Raw genomic sequence first — 23073 nt, forward strand, 5'->3', positions numbered from 1 at the left:
CACATGTCAAACCCAGGGGCTTTGCACAGATCCTTAAAATGCACTGACAGCTCAGCGGATTCTCTTTGCCTGGGAAAGAGCAGTCAGAAACCAGGGAGATCTCCCAATTCTAGGCACAGGCCAAGTAAATGCTTTCAGTTGTCTGTCTCTGCTATGTCCTTCTGTCTATCTCAAATATGCTAACTTTTTCATCTCTATTAAAATTAAGACAAACTGCCATTTAAAAAAAATGCCAATCCCCAGATAAGAGTTTTGGATATTTTAGCCAGTGGAAGAATAGATGTCTACTCCCTCTCATCCTCAAATAGTGGTTTTGCAACTTACAGCAACTCGTTAGAAACCCGGACACCTGAGGAACCCTTCTTGGAACTGGAAACGTGGGGTTCGAGGCTTGAGCTAATGAGCTTCGTGAAGTTGTTCTGACCCTGGAGTCTGAGCCTTGTGCAATACCGAGATCCCCATCTGGCAAGAGAAATCACTTCGGTGCACCACACCTCCACAGACACTGCCAAGGACCTTTAAAACTCACTCCCAAAAGTGCTTCCTGTCTTAACTGATGAGTCAAGTAAACCGTCCTAGCAAAAGGACGAAAAGAAATCTTACTAATCAAGGGAAACTCTTACTAGTCTTACTAATCAAGCCTGCCAACCCGCATTTGGAGCCCCAGAAGTCCCATGGTGGAAGGGGAGAAACTGTCCTCCGGTCCACACATGGGTGCAATGGCAGACACTTGGGTGCTCACACTGACATATATCATAATATGTATTTGTACAGTAATACAAATAATTTTAAAAGATAATTTCACCATCACCACCACTACCACCACCACCACCATCATCATCATCATTAAATTCAGGATGTTTGGGCAGTGTGTTTTCTTCTCTAGTGCTAGCTGACTCGGAACCACCTGAGCACTCACCCCCAAACTCATTCAAGGCTGAGCAGACTCCAGAAAAGGAGACATTCTTTAGCACCAACTGTTCTAGAAATAGCTTTACCCAAAAGTTTGGTCCTCAAACGTCAGAAGACTACCTATGGGAGCAAATATGATAGTGTGTGTGTGTGTGTGTGTGTGTGTGTGTGTGTGTGTGTGTGTGTGTGTGTGTGCGCAGACAGAAAGCAGAGAAGGGTCCATATGTGTGTATTGCAGACATGCTCACCCACGCCTAGACATGTAGAAGCCAGAAGCTGATATTCTCAGTCACTCTGCACCGTACTTTCGGAGACAGGATCTTTCACTGAACCAGAAACTCAGTGAACTTCAGCTCCACCAGCCAGAGCTCCACAGAATCCTCCTGTCTCCGATTACCCAGCACTGGGGTTAAGATGTGTACCATCGGCACCCGGCTATGTCCTGGGTGCTGATGACCTAAACTCAGGTCCTCAAACTCCCACAGAAAGTCATTTCCACACCACAGATATAAGATCTTTGTACATGTTTTCAAGTGTGTCCACATACATGCATGTTACATGTTGGGCCTACAGACTGACATAATTTTCTAATTGGCTTATAGATAGGTAATCACTTAGATTGAGACTATATGGATCAAAGTAATTAACACAATGCTTTGAACTCACATGGCTTTAGCGAGCTATTGATAAATGGCTTTTAATATTTTGGTAAGATGAAAACATTGCCACCCTGGCAATTGTGTGCATGCATTTTTGCCTGGGTTTGCTGGCAGGAATGTTCCTATTTCTCTACTAGATATTTAAGATCACAAGCATGCGAGTTGGACCTAGAAACAGTATCTGTTGCTTCCCATGTGACAAGCCCAGCAATTTAACTGTTCGTGTCTCTCCTTCACCCTGGAATAACTGTGAGTAGTGTTATTGCCTACTGTCTTCTGGTTTCAGAAGAAGCCTAGGTATAACTGTTAAAAAATAAAATGTTAGGGCGCTGGAGAGATGGCTCAGCGGTTAAGAGCACTGGCAGTTCTTTTAGAGGTCCTGAGTTCAATTCCCAGCAACCACATGGTGGCTCACAACCATCTGTAATGGGATCTGATGCCCTCTTCTGGTGTGTCTGAAGATACATAAAATAAAATAAATATTTTAAAAAAATAAAATGTTAGTCAGGCATGGTGGCCCACACTTTTAATCCCAGCACTCAGGAGGCAGAGGCAGGTGCATCTCTGAATTTGAGGCCAACCGGGTCTCTAGAGTGAGTTCCAGGGCAGCCAGGGATACACAAAGATACCCTGTCTTGGGGGTGGGGAACTGGAGTCATCCTCACTCTGTCAACTGGACAGAGTCTAGACTCAGCTTAGCAAAAGGGCTCTGCGCATGTCTGTGTAGATTATCTTGACTCAATTAATTTATGTCACAAGACCCATCCTCATGGTGGTCGGCACCACTCCCCGGACTAGGGGCCGTGAAGTCTGTAAAACAGAGAAAGGGAACTGAGTCCTAGAGAGCATTTCTTACTCTCTTCCGTGGTTCAAATGACCAGGTACCTTGACTTCCCCACCACGACGGCTTACCTTGAACTGTGAACCGAAACAAACGCTGTGTCTCCTCAGTTGCTTCCGTCCACGAATTCTGTCATGGCAAAAGGAAAAGAAATGAAGCCAGCCATGGAGACGCTAACCTGCTGAGCTCCGTTACAATGGGATTACAGGCATGCTCCCTCATGCCCAGCAAGCTGGCCTCTGTCAGTAATTACATTCTTTATAATTAGTGTTTGCACTCATGGGTTTTCTGGCAGATCCTTGCCCTTTCCTTGTCCGACTGATACTTTCTCTTATGTGGTGGGCCTGAATCGGCCATTCTATGCTGTCCAGTAAATGTGCTGTTACCTGGTGACTGTCACTCTGGGTAGGAGACAGAGAGGTGACAGCTACTCTGCTCAAACCTTGTCACCAAGCGCCTGAAGAGGCAGCACTGGCTGAGATCCACACCCTGAGGTGTGGCCTGCCCTTCTGGGTGTCCCCAGGTACAAGGATAGGAGAAGAGGAAGGAAAGAACTCTGAGGGCACGAGACTGCCTGTGTTGGTTTTCATCAGTTCTCACCAGGTAGTGATTTGGGACTGACGTGACTCTGACAGAAATGAAGATCTAGACAGACACTGAACCCTGCCCTTCAACAACCGACCTAAGAACCTGAAATCCCCCCCCCCAGGAGTGCCACACTTCGAGTAGGAAGGAGCCAAAGCCTGGTGCCAGCCAGAGGAAGAGTCTGACCTTCGAAGGTCTGACAGCTCACCAGACGACCCTGCAGGGTGTTAGAGCAGAGACGAGTGAGTGACACTCAGGACCACATGTTGGCCGAGGCTGCTCCTCCTGTCCTCTTCATGCCAAGACCTATGTCGTGTGAAGGAGATGAATTTGGGGTTCACGGGATCTCTCTGCCACCCCTTCCACCATGGCTATGTTGAACACGTCCTTCTCTGCTTTTCTCTGTTGCTTCTGTTTAATTGGCCTGTTGAGGTCAAGCCTGACTTGTCAGAGTTTCCAGGGCCCAGCCTCTGACCCAAAGGGTTCCAGGGCAGGAAATCAAGGAGCAAACAGAAGGAAAACACAGTGTAGAAAATCTCCTAGCTAAGCATAGGAGCCTGAACCTGTAATTCCTACACTCAGGAAGCTGAAGAGGAACCTTAATTTGAGACTAGCCTGGGCTACATAATGAGAGAGAAGAAAGGAAAGAGAACAGTTCCCTCCATCCCGCCCACTGTCTGACCCTGCTCTGTCTGCTCCAGCATCCACCGGCTCAGCTCCTCACAACTACATCTGCTGTCCAGGTTGCCCTAGCTTCCCACAAGGCTTGGCAAAGGCTCTTTTCTTATTTCCTCAGATCCAAGCTCCTCTCTTAGCTGTCACTCTGCCAGACTGGTTTTGGCAAAGGAGCTGGGAGTCTCTGCTAATTTGCAGGCTTGGCACACAAAGGGGAGGGGACGTACGGTGCAGGATCCTGTGTATCATTTAAAAGCACACACAGAGTTACATAAACATTGAGTCCTTTTCAAGGAACCATACATCTAAATAAACACAGAGAACAGCTCCAATGGTGGATGCAGGACGGGAAGGGAAATTTAATTCAATAAACAGAAGCACTGTCTTCCCCCAGCCAGTGGTAGTGGCTTATTGTGAGGAGAGACCACTGGCAGGGATGTTAAGATTTGGTCAGCTAGGTGTTTATGGGCCAACTAGATGGCTTAATAGGTAAAGGTGTATGAAGGAGTGGCATTATTAGGAGGTGTGACCTTGTTGGAGTGGGTGTGGCCCAACTGGGGTGGTTGTGACCTTGGAGTAGGTGTGGCCACCTACTTTTTGAAGGATGAGTGTCATTGTGAGCATGATACCCTTGTCCTAGATGCCTAGAAGTCAGTCTTCTCCTAGGGGCCTTCAGATAAAGATGTAGAGCTTTCAGCTCCTCCTGCCTGGGTGCTGCTATGCTCCCACCTTGATGATAATGAACTAAACCTCTGAGCCTGTAAGCCAACTCCAATTAAATGCTGTCCTTATAAGACTTGCCTTGGTCATGGTATCTGTTCACAGCAGTAAAACCCTACAACAGAAGTTGATACCAGAAGTGGGGTATTGATGTGATAGACTTGCCCATGCTTTCGTTTGGAAGAATGTGGATTTTGGAACTTTGGATTTGGAAAGCAGTGGGATGCTTTGAGTGGGGCTTAATGGGCTGTCCTAGTATGAATATGGAAGACTTTGTTGCTATGAGTGATTTGAACTGTGAGGACCTGGCCCAAGAGGTTTTCGTGGAGAACTTCAGTAAGTAGCTTAGAGACTCTGTTTTTGTGGTACTTTGGTAAAGAATGTGTCTGCCTTTTGCCCTTGTCCAAAGAGTCTACCTGAGGCTAAGCAAAAGAGATTTACATTAATTGCATTGACAAAGGGAGTCTCAAAAAAGGCTCAGCAGAGACTTTGTTCTCTGGTTTAGTCTTATAAAGTGTGTTTTAAGGAAAAGGAGCATGCTGAGAAAGGAAAAATATAAAATGTATAATAATATATTTTTAAATGTTAATAATATAAATATATAAAATATGGAATAATAAAGGAACACCAGGAAGTGAAATGGAGCTGAGTCCTGTATTCAGAGATTAAGGGAGTGATAAGCTCAGGGCAGGATCCCACCCAGCTAAGCTTATTATTCGTGTTTGAAGTTGAACAGGAGTAGTTGGGACCATTAATCTGGAATGAACTACAATCCAGAAATGGAGGGCACACTTGTGATCGAGATCTTGAAGCTGGAAGACACAGGCTGTTGATCTGGATCTTGAGGAACAGTAGCCACGAAGAGCTTAGGCTCAGGCAAGGTAGCACACACCTTTAATCCCAGGAGAGTGAGGCAAACGGATCTGTGAGATCAAGGCCAGTCTGGGACAGAGCAAGTTCTAGGAGAAGAAAAGCTTAAGTCCAGGGGTGTTTTGACATGTCTTTAATCCCAGCATTCAGGAGACAGAGCCATGCAGGTCTCTGAGTTCAAGGTCAATCTACAGAGCAAGTTCCAGGACAGCCAAGCATAGACAGTGAAGGAGTTGGAAAATAAAAAGTTGGTAATAGAATAAAAGGGGCCATGTTCTAGCCCCAGCAAGCAGCGGAACTCAACAGCTTCAGCCATGCAGCTCTGGTTTTAGAGTCAAGAGTAGAAGGGACTACTGGAACAATTGATACTGTTAGCTGGAGGTAAGAAATTAATGGTGATTAAGAAGAGACCAGCATCAGAGATGTGATATCTGAGAAGTGTTTTCTGGGAGCACAAAGAAGCTGCATTCCACAGATAGCCAAGATTGTACCTCATGCTGCAGCTGGATTTGGTAATGTGTAAGAGTCACCCAGGTGTTACTGGTTTTGAAGGTATGAAGGGATTGAGGAGAGCAGCTGAGGCTTGGCACTGTGAGAGGCCAGGGAAGGCCACTGGTAAAGGTGCAGTCAGCTGCAGCTGATGCCCCAGTTCTGAAGGGGTCATGTTGAGGCCTGGCACCATGAAGAGAGCCTATGAGAGGCTATTGGTGAAGCCTAGTTGCACTTGAGGACCCCAGAATACTGGAAATGCCAGTACCACGGGATGACCACCAAGAACAGCAGCAGCAGTGGAGTGGAGTCAACCAGAGCCTCAAGTTCTACAGAGGGCAGAGCTGGAGAAATGACACAAGCCCTTTGGAGGAGCCCAGAAGATCATGTGTAGATCCCAGACATTGGAACAAGAAGCTGTGAAGCTGACTTGGAGATTCTAACACGTTAAAGATGCCAGAATCATGGGACACCTTCTGAGGAAAGCTGCTAACAGGGAGGGGAAGCAGCCCAGGAGAATGAAGTTTGTTACCGTCAACAAAAATGAAAAAGGAGTTGGAGATCTGAAGATCACTTGACATCAGACATGGAGGTACAGAGTTTGGCGTTTGCCCAACTGGTCTCCTGACTTGCTTTGGGGATTACAGTTAAGTGATTGAATGAATCTCAGAAGAGACTTTGAACTTTGGACTTTTAACATTGTTGCGACTGTCGTAGACTATGGAGACTTTGGAAATTGAAATAAATATACATTTTTATTATGCTATGGCTAGGTATGGCCCCCTAGACTTATGTGTTTGAACAAGCATATGAGGGCCAGGGAATAGAATGTGATGGTTTGTATATGCTTGGCCCAGGGAATGGCACTATTAGTAGGTGTGGCCTTGTTGAAGTAGGTGTGGCCTTGTGGCCTTGTTGGAGGATATGTGTCACTGTGGGCATGAGCTTTAATACCCTCATCCTAGCTGCCTGGAAGCCAGTCTTCTCCAAGTGGCCTTCAGATGAAGATGTGGAACTCTCAGCTCCTTCTGTATCATGTTTTCCTGGATGCTGCCATGTTCCCACCTTGATGCTGCCGTGTTCCCGCCTTGATGATAATGGACTGAACCTCTGAACCTCTAAGCCAGCCCTAATTAAATTCTGTCCTTATAAGACTTGCCTTGGTCATGGTGTCTGTTCACAGCAGTAAAACCCAAACTAAGACAAGGTGTCTGCTGCCCACCCTGGGCCTGAGCTCGATCCCTGGGACTCACATAATAGAAGGAGAGAAACAACTTCTGAAAACTGGCCTCTGGCTTCCATAACCATACCAGAGCTCAGGGACATGCACACTCACATGAACAAATAAACTAACAAACAAATTTAGTTATGTTTTTTTTTTTAAAGAAAAGAAGTCATTTATCTCTGGTAGTAGCAACCATCTTTGTAGAAAACGGCTGTAGGGATGCAGTCACACACAGGCAGAAAAAGACACAATGACACCTGCAGAGTGTCAGAAAGAGTTACGGTCAGAACCAGAGCCCTCTGGAGTGATGGCTAGTCTCTGAGTGTCCCCTCCTAAAGCAACGGGATGGGCAGCTGAGGAGTTCATACCGTCTCGCCATCTCGCTGCCATCTCAGCTATGAGCTCACTGGTAACACAGAGTCCATTTAATTTCACTCCCGTGCCCAATTTTAGGACAAAGGCAACCTAGTCACAGGTAGAACCAAGCCAGGTTCACTCACAACAATACGCAGATGGCTTTCCCACCTGAGAGCTTTCTCTCTAACTGCTAAGGAGACACGAGAGGCTGGAAAAACCTATGTGACAGACCCACTCCTGTCCCTCCCTTCCACACAGCATCCATAACACATGCTACACAGGGTAGACCACGGATTGACACTGAGACAAGGTGTGGTGACACGGATTGGCACTGAGACAAATGTGTTGCACTGTGTTCGTAGCTGTCCTGGGACACACATGGTCCAGCGCCCACAGGTTGGATGTCCCTGAGACAGCTTTTGCAGTCTCTCAGGATGCTGACATCTCGAAGGAGCATGGACAGTGGGCAACACCAAGCCCCAGACCTCATCTGGAGTAGCTTAAAAGATAAACTTAGGCAATTAAAATCTAGCATATTTCATTGGTGCACAATTCAGGCAGCTCAAGACTATGAGAGATGGATTTAGAACATTGCTGAGGAGGACAAGGGAGGGAGGGGAGTTTATAAAATATTTGAGAAAGTCAAAAATGAAAATACATGTGTCAAAATGGAAAGCTACAGTGAGAGACTGGCTAAACTTAAGGGTCTCTTTACCATTTATCTGGAGCTACTTTTTATTTATGGAGGATCTCAAAGTCCCGGCATTATCTTAGCTCCATCACCACAATTTCAAAAAACAAAGCAAAAAACAGCAAAACATTCAACACTTCAAATCCAGACCTTCAGATAAAGCATCGGCCCCAATTTAAATATTTTAGCAGAGCTGGGAGTGTGGCTCACTTGGTAGGAGGCTTGCCTACCATGCACAAAGCCCGGTGTTCAAGATCCAACACCACATTAAAACCAGGCACGGTGGTTCATGTCAGCACTTGGGAGGCAGAGGCAGTGGGATCAGAAGTTCACGGTCATCTTCAGATAAATACAGAGTTGAGGCCAACCCCGGCTACGGGAAACTTCTGTCTCTAGAAACACTATGTTGGCAGACAAATCAAAAGAACTTAGTGGATATCACAAGCTTGTTTCAAGCAACAGCTACTTGGAGTGTTTATCAAAACGCAGAGAGAACAGAGGGAAACATACTAATTCTATCGGAAAGTGACATTATTTTCTCTCATCTATGTTCACAGGCATGCTCTGTTGCTTTGGTTCCAAAACAGCTTGTCCTGATCAAAGGAAGCTTTTGGCAAGCCTTGTGGTCATGATTGGGTAAAACACATGATGGTCTCAGTACAAAATAACAATCGAAAGTTCAAGACAGTCCCTCAGGTAACTACACAAGGCATTCAAAGCAGGACAAAGACAGTGCGATGGTCAAACTGTCAATACGACCATGCCATGCTCTTCTGGATGGAAATCCTCGAGGACTCCACCAAAAAAAAAAAAAAAAAAAAAAAAAATTTAAGTTTCAGGATTGTTACGGTTTGGTCTTTTGCTGTGTACTGTAATTCTAAGTGCAGGGCCCCAAGACCTGGTTGCCCCAGAGACAAGAGAGTCTGCACCTAGACCCAGCTGATGTTGTGTGACCTTGCCCCCCAAGTTATTTCCGAATGGTAAATAAAGGTGCCTATGGCCTTTGTTGAGCACCAGGACTGAGATGGGCGGGGCTTAGTGTTCTCTGCCTGGAGGTCAGAGGAGACCACAAGAGGAAGAAGAAGGTAAAGGAGGAAGAGGAAGGCTCCATGGTTTAGGAAGTCTGGCCAATTGGAGTTAGAGTCTAACAGCATGGAGGGTGGATATCTGCACAGCTCTTGTGAGGTTTAAGGCTTATTGTAAATAACAAAATCTGTGTGTCTTTTCTCCAGGAATTGAATGATCAAAGGCGGGGTAGAAACCCTGGACTGGGTTTGAATAATTTCTACAACACAGGATACAAAGTTAAGACAGAAAAAACATAGTTTAAAAAACATCCCCAGTGACAGGCTGGAGAGATGGCTCAGCGGTTAAGAGCACTGGCTGCTCTTCCAGAGGTCCTGAGTTCAACTCCCAGGAACCACATGGTGGCTCACACCTATCTCTAACTCCTGTTCCAGAGGATACAACACAGACTCCTCCCTCCAGCTGCCTTCCCTAGGCTCCTCCCAGGGACCTAGCAATGTCACCAGCAGCTGCCAGCATTCCTGTACTGGCAGCATAGAAAAGGACTGTTTGTCACCCTAGCTCTCTCTCTCTCCCCCTCCTCCTCCTCCTCCTCTTCCTCCTTCCTCTCTCTCTCTCTCTCTCTCTCTCTCTCTCTCTCTCTCTCTCTCCCTTCCCTCCCCCCCTCTTTCTGTGTGTGCCCCCATGTGTTTCCAGCCCATTTCTCCCTCTCTCCCTTTTTCTGTCCTCTGATCTCCTCTGGATCCCCCATTTTCTCTGCCTTCACGGCTCTGCTCCCACCTGTCTGCCTGTCTACATGTCCACTTGGTTACCTACCCCTTATCCAGGTCCTTACTCCCTTCCCTTCCCCTAAATAAACCATCTTTTACACCAGACCAGTGATTTCTCAGGGGACATCTGCATGGGGCCACCAGGTACCCCCTCCCCGCATTATATTTCACAATATTGGTGTCGCAAGACTCGGTAGGCTCTCCTTGTGCTTGTGTTTCTCGCAGGTCTAAGCCTCACACTGGGACCCTAATCCCAATCCACTGCCCCCTGCAACAAATCTGTTCTCGGCCTTCCCACGTGGACCCGTGCGCCTCCCACCCCTCTCCCTGGCTCCTACAGCCAGCCTGTACACACTAAGCTAAGCTTGCTCTCCCTCCAGAGACTCAGAATATTATCACAAATTGGTGTTCTGCTCTCAAAGGAAATAATATCTTTTTTTTTCTTTTTTTCGGAGCTGGGGATCGAACCCAGGGCCTTGCGCTTGCTAGGCAAGCGCTCTACCACTGAGCTAAATCCCCAACCCCAGGAAATAATATCTTAAGCTTATGCTGTAAACTCCTGTAAGTTGCTCATTGGCTATAGGTTGGCTTCTATACAATCTGCAACAATATTTGGCTTTCTTCAGCTCTTGCTAAGGATGTGTGTGTGTGTGTGTGTGTGTGTGTGTGTGTGTGTGTGTAACCAAAATTCAACTCTATTTAAAAACATTTGTGTTTGCATATATATACATATATATATATATACATACATATGCAAACACAGATGTTTGCGTGTGTGTGTGTAAACACAAATGGTTTTTTTAGATAGCGGCCATGTTGACCACATGGTCTTGCAACCTGTCATGTAACACTCCACCTTGAGATGAACACATGGTCTGAAGCATCAATTTAAAGCTTCTTAGTCCTAATCAACTCTCTGGTTGTTGTTTTACTTCCTTTCAGAATAAGAAGCAAACAAGCCTCCTATTTTAAGTTGGTGGGAATCTTCGTATGGTGACAGAAATCCAAACTTACATTTTTACAACCCACTGTGCATGCGATTCCATCCTGGTTTAAAATATTCCTTATAAGACAATGACGTTTCAAGGCTATAAAGGTTTATTTGGATTACCAAATGTTAAAATAAAGTGTATGTCTAGCCACTTGTGTCTTTGCTGGTCTGTGGTCACTGCGAGCTTGTCTCTGATGGGTCTCGATTGTGCGAATGAATGCTGTTTCTTTCTCCTGCCCCCAGTCACCTAGGCCCAATTCACCTCCTGGTTTTCTGGCCACTGGATCTAATATAATAGATATTCAGATTTTATTTAAATATGGATAATTTTAAAGTTGTTTTATACTGTTCCATGTCATAGATACCTCTTGGTTTTCTGGCCACTGGATCTAATATAATAGGTATCCAGATTTTATTTAAATATGGATAATTTTGAAGTTGTTTTATACTGTTTCATATCATAGATACCTCTGAAAAATGGATTATTACAAACACACAGACACAAACTAACCACCAACATAAACACATAAGCACACATGCATATTCAAACGCCAACACATATATACATGCACAAACACACCTAAATGCATACACAAACTCACAAGCAGAAGTACAAGGCATATGAAAACATGCACAGAAACATGTATACATATATGAGCACACACAAAAACTCACATGCGAAGTACAAATACAAAATCACACAAACACATAAAATACACATTCCTAAGCGTGCACACACACACACACACACACACACACACACAGAGAGAGAAACCAGCATACAGATGTTAACAAAAACCACACAGATGCATGCAAAAGAAACCCACACATACATACAAAATACACAAACGTGTACACACGCACACCGAGAACACACAAGTATACAAATGCACACATACAAACACATATATGCATGTATACACACAAATGCCTACACATGTGCACAAACATAAGCTCACACACACATTAGTACATGAGAGATGTGCACAAGCACACAAATACAATGTGTGCACATGCAAGTACAACACACACACAATGTGCATGCACGCATATGCACACATACAGAGGCATAGAGACACCAACACACAGATATCCACCAAACACACATGTGCAGATTTGCAAACACATGCATTCTCACACACACACACACACACACACACACACACAAGACATAAACAGACCGATGCACACTCACATGAAATTCTTGTAAATAAACACACACACACAAACAGAAGCACATACAAACTCCCACTAGAGTAGACTGTCCCTCCCCCACACCATTCCTGAACCCCAGACACCTGACTCAGACACACTTGCTGTCAGTTACTAAGTCTGCTGCTTCCTGATGTGGGATCCGCCCTGTTTCTCAGAATCCTTTAAGAATGATGCCTCATTGTGTCTGAGGCTTGCACTTGCTCTCTCATGACCTCTCCCTCTCCCTCTCCCTCTCCCTCTCCCTCTCCCTCTCCCTCTCCCTCTCCCTCTCCCTCTCCCTCTCCCTCTCCCTCTCCCTCTCCCTCTCCCTCTCCCTCTCCCCCTCCCTTTCCCTCTCTCCCTCCTCCTGCCCCTGCCCCCTCCCCTCTCCCTCCCTCCCTCTCTCTCTCTTCAGACCGTAGCTACACTGTGCTCCTGTCTGCCTATGACACTAATCACTGTCCAAATAAAACTCTCTCCTTCCTCCTTTTTCTGTTTCCTTCAAAATCCCACCCTGTAGTCCAGGCAGACGAGGTTGGCCATGACTCTCCCACCTCAACCCCCTGAGGGCTGGAATTTCAGACATGAGCCATTATACCTAGATTTCCATTTTCTCTGACCAACAAGTTTAAACCAACTTGTGTGTTAAATATTCAGTTTTGGCTGGGGTAGAGGTCCACACTCCAATCTCGGCACCAGGAAGCAGAGGCGGGCAGATGAGAATCGCCTCAAAATACAACAAACCCAAGGAATTAAACCTAGGAGACTCCTTTACAAATGAAAATGGACTGTTTTAAGTGAGCCATTTTGAACTGAAAAGGGTTGTGGGCTCTTCTGAACCCTTTACCACTCACCACTTCTGGAAAGATTTACTAACCTAAGAACCGGGGAGACATAGATGTGGCTGCGGTCCTCAGACCTCAGCAGACAAGTCTCGGTGTACGGTGGGGCAGTGGTTAGCACACAGATTCACACTGGCCAGAGAGCACCTGCCTGCTTCCCAGAGGCAAACCAGCCCATCGAGTTCTGCCTGTCTCCTTCTTTGTATCTGCCACAGAGCCCCAGACCACCCGCCCCTTCCTTTGTGGAATAAACCTGATTGTTGAATTGCGGTGTGGTTTAAGTGTCCATAGTTGGGACGAGTTTCTTCTTTTCCTCTCCACACAGCGAACAAACATCCTTATTATATAAAGTGATGATTAGCTGGGTTTTTTTTTTCCCTTTGTGCCTGAGTTTAAAAGTGGTAAAATGCCATCTTGAAGGTTTGTTCTTGGGAAAAGATATTTGGTCACCCAGAGCTTTGAACTGTCCCTCTGTTGTTGGCCTGTGTAACTTTAAAAACAAACAACAACAACAACAAAAGGGGGTGGGGAGGATGGGAGAAAGGGCAATGTAAAACCCAGAATCTTCCCCGCCCCCTCAGAGCATGGCCCCATTAGATGGGGCTGGCCGGTCCTATGCTGCCATCTACTGGGCTATGAACATCCCTGCAGCTGGGGGTGGGTGGCATAAATGATCTTCCAGGTGCCTCTGAGACTCTCCAAGGATACAAATCACATCCTATCACGATCTGAGAATTTCTAATGCTTGGAGTCTGAAGCCTGGACCTAAAGGCCTTGACTGGGCATTTTCATATGCTAGCCAGGAAAATGGCAAAACCTGGGCCCTAGGTTCTCAACCTGTGGCCCTTTGAGGGTCGAATGACCCTCAAACATTGACCTTAAAACATTGTTTGCAATGAACCTGTGTTGACTACAGATAAGGGAGGCAGAGACCCATCTTGGAGGCAAAAACCCATCTGTACTCCCAGGAGGCTGAGGCTTCTCGGATGCTAGTCTGAAGCCAGTATGGGTTACAGAGAGCGCTCTCTCACTTCAAAGGGGAAAGAGAAGAAAAAACAGGGAGGGAGGGATAACGGCAAGAGGAAAGCTCAGGATGGAAGTGTTAGGCCAGGAGCTATGGCCTCACAGATGAAGCCACACCCCAGCAGCCCATACTGGAGGAGCTGACAGGGGTCCCCTCTGTGACCTTGCACTATGGGCTAAACTTCTCTTGTCCCCCAGAAGCAGAGATAGCCTGGTTACAAGCAGGTATTCTGTGCTAACTACACTGTATGGCATCCAGTGAGTGTGTGTGCACGCGTGTGTGTGTATGCCTGTGTGCATGTGTGTGTCTGTGTGTCTGTCTATGTACAGACCTGCATTTGGAGGTCAGAGGACCACCATGGGAATCAGTTCTCTCTTTGCACCATGTGGGTTCCAGGAGTCAAACTCAGCTGATAAGCACCCTCACCCTCAGAGCCATCTTGCCTGCCCCGCGGGCTGTTTTAAATAGTACTAATTTTGCCTTTGACGAAGACACTTATTCATCTTTTTTTTTTTTCCTTCTGTTTACAAGATTGGAGTTTTTCCATCCGTGAGCTGCCTCGCTTTCCTTCTCCCTTCTTTTAAGGAGTCTTTTGGAGGCAATATTTTCAATCCTGCAATATTTTTAGAAGCTTCTGCATTCAAATGAAAAATATACCTCATTGTCTCTAAGGTGTGGGATTCCCACACACACACCTCTACAAGTGACACTCTTGGGTGAGCAGTCTGGTCCTTCTGGAACGTTCCTTATCACAGCTGTGAACACGCCTGGTGCAACTCTCTAACTGTTCAGTTATATGCTTTTTTTCGTGAATTTTAGGGTCACATATTAGGCCTGGGCCGGTGGCTACTCGGGCCACACTCCTTTCCCCATTGCTACAAGGAGATGGCAGGCAGCCTGTTGTGAGCCTCCCTGTGAATGCACAACCCTCTCCCCCAGAGGGAGCTTCCCAGCCCATCTAGCCAAGCCCCTAAGCATCGGGAGGTAGAGGTGGGACCCGTAATGGACGTACACTAACTAAAGGCAGCCTTTGCCCCTTCCCCTCTGTTCTAGTTTCTTTTCCATTCTGATTCAACACTCTGACCTAAATGCAACCTAAGAGGAGGAACAGATTTACTTAGCCTACACTTCCGTGGACCCAGAGCAATGTTGGGGAAATCAGGGCAGGACTCTGGAGGAACACCGCTTGCTGGCCCACTTTCTGGCTTAACTGGAAGGCTTGTGCTTGGGTAGCTTTCAAATACAGCCTAGGGAATGGTGCCCCCCACACTGGGCTAGGCTCTCCTGCACCAATTAATAATCCAAACAATCTGCTATAGACCTGCTTGTAGATTAAATGTGTTCTAGGTGATCCTCAGTCTGGACTTTCCTCTCAGTGGCCAACTCCCCCAAACCCTGGTGACCCCTGGATTTTCTGCTTCTTGAGAATTTTTTGTTAATGTAAGTAAAAGGTGGGTATACCAGGAAGCAGGCCGTTCAATTACTTCTAGAATGTAAGACCTCAGGCTTCGGCCGAGTCTTCCCTCTTGTGTGGTTGTGTGGTGTTCCTCAGTGCACACACATTTTTTCTCAAGGATGATGGATAATGTGGCCACCCATTCTAAGACCAAGTTATCCCTGCCCATGGGGATTTTCGGCTGATATTGGTCCATAAGAGCAAAAGAAACAGATGACAAACTTGGCTCAGAAACCCTGCGAGTATGTGCGATAATGACAACACCAGGGCCAACTGAGGAGAGACAGATTAACTTGGGGTGATTCAAAAATTATATAGGTTTGGGGACTGGGGTAGGAACATCCAGCATGGGCAGAGGTCATTGGCTGAAGGCTTAGGGTACCAAGATGCCTCATTAACATAGGGTATTCCGGGCATCTCAGGTGCTAGCTGAATAGATTCTTATAGGCAGAAAGGATGTTGAACCTGTAATCTTAAACAAGGCTTTGTGGCATTCTGCAAGTAGAGGGGTATGGGGTTTCTAGTTCCCCAGATATGGTCAGAGAAGGTGAGACCCTGGTGGTAAAGGGAGTCCGCCATTTTGCATGGATCCCAGAAGGCTATTGAGGACAATGGTAGATGATATCACCCTTAATTAGCAGGGCAACAAACTTAGTCTGAGGATCTTCTCTTAAGTAGCCAAGTGGGGTCACTGGTCCATCACAGCTTCAGCTGTCCATCAGACACAAACCTCGAGTCACCTGAGAAGAGGGACTGTCAGCTGAAACCTGCCTCGTGTTAGCAAACATGTCTGTAGGCATTTTCCTGGTTACAGGTTGACATGGGAAAGTCCAGCCCTTTGGGCCCTGCCATCTCTAGGCAGATGGTCTGGGCTACATAAGAAAAGCAGATGGGGTTGGGGATTTAGCTCAGTGGTAGAGCGCTTGCCTAGGAAGCACAAGGCCCTGGGTTCAGTCCCCAGCTCCGGAAAAAAAAAAAAGAAAAGAAAAGCAGAGAGAGAGAGAGAGAGAGAGAGAGAGAGAGAGAGAGAGAGAGAGAGAGCGAGCGAGCCATGGGGAGCAAGCTAGTAAGGAATCCGTGGTTTCTGCTACAGGCCCCTGCCTTGCCTTGCCTTGCCTCGATGGTGGACTGAAATTCGTACACTTAAATAAACCCTTTCCTTTCTCAAATTGCTGTCAGTCATGCTGTAAACCTCAGCAACAGAGAGGCAAACTAGGACATCACCATTGCCATCCGGCACTCAGGAGGTTTATCTGTATGGCTCATAGCGGCTGTGGGGAATGAGAGGGGTGAGTCACAGAAGTAGGGAGGCAGCCACTGGGAGGAAGAGACTGAAGGCAGATATCTGAACTGACCATTCGGGACACTGCAGAAGGTATTAACTGGAAACTGGCTGTGTACTGAATCTGTGCGAGCCCAACTTTAATTTTAAAATGGTTGCCAGAGCAACACAAAAGTCAAAGATGCTCCCAGAGGCTGCCTGAGCGAAGCATCACAAACTCGAGAGCGTAAGTAACAGAAATAGATCCGTCTGGAAAGCAGGAAGGCTGAGGTCTGAGAGCAAAGCATTGGCAAGGGGTGGGCTTCTCCTGGGGGGTCTCCAGGAACTCACAGATGCTACCTTCCCTCTGTGTCCTCCCACTCTCCTCCCTGTGTGTCCCCATCTCCTCTTAGGATGACAGCAGCTATGCAGGTAGAGGGTCACCCTAGCGACCTCATTTTAACCCCATCACTCATCACTGTTTAAATCCCTTGACTCCAAACACAGTCACCTGTTTTTTGAGACAAGATCTCAAGTCACTCAGGCTGTCCTCAAAGTTGCTATATAACCAAGGACAACTTTGAACCTTGACCCCTGATCCTCCTGCCCCCCGTCTCCCACCTTCTGGGATCTCACGAGCATAGTCACATTCTGAAACAGCAAGGGTGAGGACTTGAACATATAAATTGGGAGGGGAGCCCGGTTAAATCCTCAACACACAGAAAGACTCTATGTCGAGAACATTCTTCCTACGTCAGTTTGCCCATTTTGGAATTAGCTGTACAAAATAATACACCCGGAGACTTCTCATGCCTGCATTCTCCTATTCGGTGTAAGGAAATCAACCCATGTTCTATACAAATCAGGGATGTGTTCTTTATGGTGGTTTCTGAATGCGTTTATTTTATGTGCATGGTGCTTTGCTTTTGTGTATGCACGTGCACCACACGCGTGCCTGGTATCCAAGGAATCCAGAAGAGGGGATCAGGCCCCCTACAGACAGTTCTGAGCCACTGTGTGGCCTGGAAATTGAACCCTGGTTCTCTAGAAGAGCAGCCAGTTCTTAACCACTGAGCCACCTCTCCAGCTGCCTATATGTTTTTAATTTTATAACTTATGAAAATAATCGGTTAAGTTAATAATTAGTTAGGGTACTAATACTGTAATGGTATTAATTAGTTGCTTTGCTATTACTATGATAAAAAAAATCATGACTGAAAGCAATTTAAGGGGCTGGAGAGATGGCTCAGTGGTTAAGAGCACCGACTACTCTTCCAGAGGTCCTGAGTTCAAATCCCAGCAACCACATGGTGGCTCACAACCATCTGTAATGAGGTCTGATGCCCTCTAGTGTCTCTGAGGACAGCTACAGTGTACTCATATAAATTTAAATAAATAAATAAATAAATAAATATTTTTTTAAAAGAAAGCAATTTAAGAATGAAAGACCTTATTTTGATTTACAGTTCCAGAGGGAAAGAGTCTATTGTGGCAGGAAAGATGCCCAGGAAGTGGAATGAGGCTATCAATCCTTGAAGCCTGCCTTCAGTGACACACTTCTTCCAATATGGCTATACCTCTTAAAGGTTCCGTAACCTCCCCCAAAATGCCACCAACTGGAGACCAAATGCTTAAAAACAAGCCTATAGGGGACATTACTCATTCTAGCCACCAAACTATGATGTGTATTTTACTGGAGGGAAAAGGTCATTTGACATTGGGGAACCAGCTTTTTGCCCAGGAGTTGGGGGTAGCTGGGCAACGTGTTCGTGATGTTTCCATGTCCCTGAGACAGACTGCCTGACATGCACAGCTCAAAGTAGGAAAGATTTCCCTTGGCTCACGGTTTCAGAGGGTTTGAATCCCTCTCAGACCAAATCTCAGATCACAGTGGCGGAAGTGTCAAGTGAAGGTTGTTCATGCCACAGCAGGCCAGGAAGCAGAGAGGGAAGCAGGAGATGGAGATGGGGGTGTGTGGGTTCCACCCTCAAAGCCCCGCCCCTTGTGGCTTCTTTCAGTCAGTTAGCTCCTACCTCCTAAAAAGATCCCATGCCAAAGAGCATCATTAGCTGAGGGAAACGGTCAAGACATGAGCCCATGGGTGACCGACAGTCACTCTTATTGTAGGTGCTGATGTTGTCATGGAAACGGCAAGGCCACATCCCTGTCAGGATCCCAGCTGCCTCCTAGAAGTCATCCTTTAAATCCACAGAAACAGGCCCAGGGGAGGAGAGAGGAGCCTGTCAGCATCAGTACTGGACACCTTGTGGACTTGTAAAAGAAATACGAGCTTCTCCTCTGGTTGGATAAGACCCAGTTCAACATTGAAAGAACACCGCCCTTGAATTGGGGGAGCAGCAGTATGAGATAGAAAGACCCTTACCTCCTAGTTCTGTCATCGGGCACCCTAATTATCTGTCTCAGACTAAAAATACTCTCCAGCAGCCTTCCAGCCTCGCTCTTCCCCTATTCACAACAGAACTCCCTCAAAAATAAGAATCTTCCTTCACCACCTACCCTTCCTCTGCTTCCTCCAAAGCTGGCATCATCATACCCAAACACAAACGCCATCCCACAAACCCACAAACACCATCCCACAAACCCACAAACACCATCCCACGAACCCACAAACACCATCCCACAAACCCACAAACACCATCCCACGAACCCACAAATACCATCCCACAAACACCCAAAAACACCACCATCCCACAAACACTCACAAATACCATCCCACAAACACCACCATCCCACAAACCCGCAAACACCATCCCACAAACGCCATCCCACAAACCCACAAACGCCATCCATGAACCCACAAACACCATCCTACAAACCCACAAACACCATCCCACAAACCCACAAACACCATCCCACAAACCCACAAACACCATCCCACAAATACCCACAAACGCCATCCCACGAACCCACAAACACCAAGGCTTCTGTGGACTCAGACCCAGGAGCCAGTTCCCCGTATGATACCACTCTAGCCCGCGGTAACTTCCCACAGTATCCTTACACGTTAAGTTCCTAAGAGTCTGTAGCTGTGCTTTGGGGGCTGGAAGCATGTTTAGTCTATGCTCACTGGAGCCCTGTGACTCTGGACAGATCCAGAAGCCAAGGTCCTCTCAGGTTATTTGGGGGAGGAGAGAGGGCTCAGTCAGTTAAAGAAAGAGAAAGAAAGAAAGAAAGAAAGAAAGAAAGAAAGAAAGAAAGAAAGAGAGAGAGAGAGAGAGAGAGAGAGAGAGAGAGAGGGAGGGAGGGAGGAAGGAAGAAAGAAAGAGAGAGAAAAAACAAGAAAACAAAAAACAAACAAACAAAAAAACGTAGAAAACTTTAAAAAACTTGCTGAAGAAGCATGAAGAAGGTCTGAGTTCAACTCCCAGAACTGTAAGGCTGACAATAGATGCTGGGCCACAACAGCCACCTTCTTCCCAAGTGCTGATCTGGTGCTCAAAATAACCTTAGGCTTGTCTGTTTGTCTGTGTGGGTCATCTGGGCTGAGTCTATTTTGTTTTTTATTTCCCATTTAACTAAATTAACTATTAAAAAAAGACGGGGCTAGGGTTGGGGATTTAGCTCAGTGGTAGAGCGCTTGCCTAGAAAGTGCAAGGCCCTGGGTTCGGTCCCCAGCTCCGGAAAAAAAAAAAAAGAAAAGAAAAAAGAGAAAAAAAGATGGGGCTGATGTGGAGGTGGGGGATTCGATATAGTGACGCATGCCTGTAATTCCAGTCCAGGCCTGTGAAAGAGTCTCTCCACAAAGTGGCGAGGTGTGACCCTGAGACCTCCGGCCTCCACAAGCACTTGCACACATATGTACCAACATCCACATGCAGACTGGGTTACATGTAAACTTGTACATGCAGGGGCACACACACACACACACACACACACACACACACACACACACACACACACACACTGACCACTGGAGACAATGTGTAAAGTGCATGCCAAGCTTGGTGCTTCTCTAGCTGGTGGCGAACCTCAAACTAAGGTGACATGAGAGTCTTGGTAGAGATTTTCTTGCCTCATGAAAGACAACATGTGACCTGGAAGACCGTCTGGGCCTCTGCAGCCAGCCCGCTTCATGAGCCACCTGCTGCTGAGTGACCAGCCCAGCTAATACACGGTGATCTCTCTGTGGGGAGAAGAGGTTTGTCATTCGGGGGACTTGAATCTGTGTTCCCAAGGCTGTGCTCACTTATTTGGCTCAGAAAATGACATTTTATTATTTCTTTTAAAACGTAATTGTTATCTTATGCCAGTCAACATCCGGGTCTCTTCACCATCTCCTAACCTAATCATAGTCATGGAAACCATAAAGCCAACAGCTAACTTGCTGGTCACCTTTCCAATGACATTTTAGCCAACTAACGGGTTTCCATGCGTGCACCACAGAGCTAGAGAAGATTCATAAAGACCCAAGCCCATGTCCTCAATCTACACATTTCCCCTGCCCCCATCACAACCTCCTAGCAGGGATCCAGATGTGGAAGGGGACAGAAGTCATGGGTGGACCCTTACCACAAGCCATGAGCACTGACTACAGCACTGTCTTCACATCAGGGGCTCTGAGAGGCCCCATCCTGAGCTAGCCTTGGAGAAAAGTTCCCTGGGGGTGTATTGGCAGAGGAAGTGAGATTTAAGGGGCCCACGACTGTCTGAGAAATCCAGGCAGAAGTTCAGCATTTGAAACGTTACTGAGCCACTGTTAGTGTTAGGTGTCTTTATTGCAAGCCCTCTATTTTAAGCTTCTTTAAATAAGCTACGATGGTGGGAGTTCGAGGTGGTTTGATGCCTTAATTGACATCCGGTAGAGCATTTCCTGGACCCCTGGCTGCCTTGAACTAAGCACACAGCTACACTGGGCATTGCACTGAGACCCTGAAGAAGCTGCACAGTAAACACAGCTGCTTGCTGCCCAAGCACAACTCTGGGGTTTGACGTCCTCTTCTGGCCTCCACAAGCACTCACACATACAGAGAAAGACACAGATGCATGTGCACATACCAAGACACAGATACATGCACAAAAACACAGAGAAATAGAGTAAAATACATCTTTAAAAAAAAAAACAAAAACAAAAACAAAACACGGGCTGGAGAGATGGCTCAGAGGTTAAGAGCACTGACTGCTCTCCCAGAGGTTCTGAGTTCAATTCCCAGCAACCACATAGTAGCTCACAACCATCTGTGATGGGGTCTGATGCCCTCTTCTGGTGTGTCTGAAGACAGCTACAGTGTACTTACGATAAATACATACATACATACATACATACATACATACATACATACATACATACATACATAAAACCACTGCGGAACAGATTGCCTATCTTCTCTGATCCTGAGTTTTCTTCTCAGAAGAAAAAGTGTAACAAGGCCTTACCGACTTTGTAAGAACCATCTCCCATCCTGCTGCTCCCCGGCATGGGGTGCCATCAGGAAACAGCCTGAAAAATGACAGAAGATGGGCTTCTGTGCCTTTCCTCATTTTCTTCCTGGTTTGGGGGGTGTTTTATGAGGAAGGAAGGTGTAACAAATGTCATTTGTGCTAAAGAGGCCGCCAACGGCTGCGTGAATGGGGATTTATTACTCTGTAAGTGCTTCACTTGCAGAGGAGTGGACAGGCCCCGCCCTCCCAAGATGGCCACCTGCCTGAGTAGAGCCCCTCAGAGCGAGGGTGTTCCGGTTCCACCTCAGGGGGCAGTGGAGGGTTGGAACTGGTTTCGTGGAAAGGCTAAGAGGTGTGCAAGAGAGAACTTGGGAAGGGCTGAACGGATGAAGATGAAGGCTTCAAGAGGAGGAAGGTTTATTAAACAGGATACGGCAAAGCTGGTGGGAGGAACATCGTATGGCAGAGCTGGTGCGGGGACCACAATCAAGGCAAAGTTCCTGCTTCCAGGAGCCCCCGGGGCTTTCAGCCCCTCAAAGGGAGCAGCAAGTGCAGCCTCCCAGGAACCCCTAAGATCATGGGAGATGTGTGGAAGGGGCAAGGCTACTTGCTTTCTGGGGTGTCAAATGCCCTAGGAGAGGGGCTACAAGGATGGAAGTTATAGTACTCTAAAGATGTCCAAGGGGTACCCAAGATGTCCAGGACTGATCCCTGGAACCTGCAAATGGCCTCACAGGGGAAGTAGTCAGGAGTGAGGAAATTAAGGAAGACACAAAGAGGAGATTATCTGGGATTAGCAAGGTGGATCCTAAATGGAACCATATATTATTACAGGATGGAGGCAAAGGAAGCCGTTGCCACAGGGAAGAAATTGGCATTGTCACTGACGCAAGATGCCACATGTCTGGCTCTGCAATATGGAGGATGTCAGAGACAGCGAGGGCACAGATTCTCCCCCAGAACCTCCTGAGGAGAGGGGGCCCTCTGCCAACGCCGTGGATTGTACACAGCAAAACTGATCTTGGACTCTGATCTTCACTGCTGTGAGAGAACCAGCGGGTGTTATCTTTAAACCGTCGGATTTT

At 46.8% G+C, this 23073-nt stretch overlaps 1 protein-coding gene across 7 annotated transcripts in view; it reads right to left on the minus strand.

Annotated features, from left to right (window-relative positions):
- The window catches only part of Pla2g5 (phospholipase A2, group V), a 68472-nt gene that overhangs the window by 38529 nt on the left and 6870 nt on the right, over positions 1-23073 (minus strand). Inside the window, exons 1-3 of one of the 7 annotated variants that reach the window (XM_087547750.1) lie at positions 3680-3731; positions 3206-3421; positions 2484-2541 (exon numbers count right to left, since the gene is read on the minus strand). The gene's annotated coding sequence lies outside the window, so the exon portion shown is untranslated. 7 annotated transcript variants of the gene reach the window in all.

This window comes from Rattus norvegicus, chromosome 5, assembly GCF_021556685.1.
Source record: "Rattus norvegicus strain SHRSP/BbbUtx chromosome 5, alternate assembly SHRSP_T2T, whole genome shotgun sequence".
NCBI lineage: Eukaryota > Metazoa > Chordata > Mammalia > Rodentia > Muridae > Rattus > Rattus norvegicus.